Source organism: Photinus pyralis, unplaced genomic scaffold (assembly GCF_008802855.1).
Source record: "Photinus pyralis isolate 1611_PpyrPB1 unplaced genomic scaffold, Ppyr1.3 Ppyr1.4_LG1, whole genome shotgun sequence".
In the NCBI taxonomy this organism is placed as follows: Eukaryota; Metazoa; Arthropoda; class Insecta; order Coleoptera; family Lampyridae; genus Photinus; species Photinus pyralis.
The window spans coordinates 8,741,356-8,744,807 of NW_022170249.1; positions in this window are offsets into that span (position 1 = coordinate 8,741,356).

The following is a 3,452-nucleotide window of genomic DNA, read 5'->3' on the forward strand; positions in this document are numbered from 1 at the left end:
ACGTGGGGCCCGATTTGTGTTATATAGAATTTACGTTCAAAATATCAAAAGGATTTTGGTTACCGCGTTATATAGAATTAAAACCTAGTTTTTGAAATCATGATGGAATATTTGGGAATGAGGCCCGTAGATCTTCGCACAGAAGAATTAAATTATGAATTGCGCATTAGAGGTGTGGTTACGGAAAAAAAAGATGTCCCAACTAAACGTAAAATATTGGCTAAATTATTAGAAAAGGATCGAAGTCGGCCTCGTATTAACCTCGAGGATCCGTTGTATAATTTTGATGAGGAATGCGTGACAATTGAACAAACAATAAGTGCTATTAGGGAATTAATTTCAGAATTCGAAGGCCCAGAGTCGATCCGCAATTTAGAAGAAAAAATTCGCGTATCAATTATCTCAACAACCGTGTATTTAGATTACGAGTTGAGGGGGATGAATAGTGAAGGTTATCCAAGTGTACAAAAATGAGTCAATTGCCTCTGTATTGGAGTTAGAGGTACTTTTAGCAGACAAGGTGATCATGGAGGAATGGTTTCTGTGGACAACGAAGGTGATGTGAACACCAGCAACCGCCCACAAATAACCAGCAGCAGATACCATACGGGGCAACCGTTCCGAAATAATGGTAGTAAGTCGGTACCGGGTTTATAAATGGGGCTTAAAAATTCTCAGGAAAGGAAGGGGCTAGTTTATTAACATTTTAGAACAAGTTGGGGATTATAGTTTAGCCAGGAACATTAGTAAGACGGAATTATTTAACTCTGCGTTGAATGTTTTCCGACGGGGCATTAGTGTGGTTAGGGCTATAAACCCTTGGTAGCAAAATTGGGACGAATTTAGTTGTTAAGCTTAAATGTGATTTTTTGCCGTGTGATTATGAGGAAGAATGTTTGGCAGGAGATTAGGGATAGGTAACCAAAAGAAAGAGAGCCTGTACATATATTTCGTAGCCATGATGGGAAAATTTATTCAAACGCGTAGGCCAAGAGATTCCAGAGGCTACAAAATTAAAATATTTGAGGAGGAACTTACTTCCTAATTATATATCTCATCTTTGCCCTTGTCCAAATTAACTTGCATTTCAGAATTGTTGGCTGTTGTGTAAAAAAATCGATAACGCAAAATACTATCACGGGTAAGCAAAAACAGAGCGTGAGTGCCGCGCAATCGTCAGCTAAAGGGGTTCCGTATCCGTTAACGAGATGGCAAGTAATGGTCATACGCCAGATCATTCCCGATCGGACGTGGAGAGTTATACTATAGCTACACCTAGGTACTCTAACACAAATAAACCGCGCTTCTATAATGGGAGTAGAACAATTAGGAACAAAAATTTTACGCACGATTCCGAAACGCGCACATCTGTTAAGTGCTGGAATTGTAATTATCCAAATCATACATTTCGTAACTGCTCCGCAAGCAGGAAGTTATTTTGTTACGGGTGCGGTCATCAAAACGTTACAATGAAAGAATGCCCGAAATGTACAAAAAACTAGAGAATAGGGATAATAAAGGGCGATATTATCCTTTCATATGTAAGCCCACACATAAAACTAATTTTAATAATTCCTGGCAGTCGTGGTTAACAACGGTAGCAAAATTTTACAAGGCAAGGGCTCAAGGCGAGGCAAGCATTTCTACCGCAGTAGAAAAAAGGCACCTAGACAATAGACCGTATATTAAAATACATATGTTTGATACGATCGTGGTCGCACTTTTAGATTCCGGTGCAAATCGGTCCATAATTGGTAAGGCGGGCATGTATATTTTGGAAAAATTTCGCCTCAATTTGTACCCTACTAATATAAAATATATTACCGTTGCAGATGGAAAAAAAAGTTGTGTAGCAGGGGTAGTTGACATACCCATCGTAATAGATAACGTGTTGAATGTAATATCATTTTTAATAGTTCCGTCATTAGTACAGACTGTAATTTTGGGCAGTGATTTTTGTGAGAAATTTTTGGTAACGATTAGCTTTCATGATCAAACGTGCACAGTTCAAAATAACGAAAACGCTGGCCTAAATGCGAGCGTCAACGAAGCGTCATCTACCTATAGAGACGTTAACAACTTTACAAGCGACCAATTAATAAAAATTCAAAATTGCATAAAACTTTTTCACAATATTGGTGACGAATCTCAGTTAGGTCGTACACATAAAATAAAGCATACCATAGAGGTAACTGATCCGAAACCATTTAGGCAAAGGCAGTATTTAATGTCCCCATATTTGATGGAACACCTTAATAAGGAACTCGATAGGATGTTGGAGTTAGGAGTAATAGAGCCGTCACACAGTCCCTATAGTTCGCCAGTGCTATTAGTAAAGAAACAGTCGGGCGAGTACCGTTTTTGCTTTGATGGTCGCATGTTGAACTCCATAACAAAACCTGATAGGTATCCCTTGCCTCGAGTTGACAGAATACTCAATATGTTAAAGGGGGCGCATTATATTTCGTCTATCGACTTAAGGAGTAGCTTTTGGCAAGTACCGCTCGATGAAGGCGCCAAGGAAAAAACTGGGTTCTCCATACCAGGGCGAGGACTTTTTCAATTTTGCGTGTTACCATTCGGTCTAAGCAACGCAGCGCAGACTCAGCAACGTCTCATGGACGCGATTTTTGGACCAAAATTCGAGCCGAATGTTTTTGTGTACTTGGACGACATAATCGTCGTTACGTCAACATTCGAACATCATGTGTGCCTTTTAGAGGAGGTTTATTCACGGTGACGCGAGGCTAATTTAACGGTCAACTTATCGAAATGCAGTTTTTTTAAAACCACCCTAAAGTACTTAGGTTTCATTATTGACGGGAACAATTGCGGATTAAAAACTGACCCGGAAAAAATTTCTACTATGCTAAACTACCCCAGACCTACAAACTCTACAGAGATTAAACGGTTCATTGGTATTTGCTCGTGGTACAGACGTTTTATTAAAGATTTTTCCACGTTAGTGTCCCCTGTCAATGATTTAATAAAAGGAAAAAAGAAGAAACAGAGTATTAAGTGGTCGGAAGAAGCCGAAGAGGCATTTTTGAAAATTAAACAAGCCTTAGTTTCAGCTCCTGTGTTGAGGAGTCCTGATTTTTCACTGCCGTTCACAATCCAATGTGATGCATCTAATACGGGTGTAGGTGGCGTTTTAACGCAAAACATAAAGGAGGGTGAAGTCGTTATTGCATATTGCTCACGGACTCTCACGAGTGCCGAACGCAACTACACTGTAACCGAAAGAGAATTATTGGCTGTTTTGTATAGCATAGAAAAATTTCGTCCTTATATCGAGGGGGTTAGGTTTAATATAATTACGGATCATCACTCGCTATTATGGCTAAATGGCCTTAAAGACCCGTCAGGTCGTCTAGCGCGTTGGAGTGTCAAATTAGCGCAATATTCTTTTGACATTACCCATCGTAAAGGAAAGCTTAATGTTGTGGCGG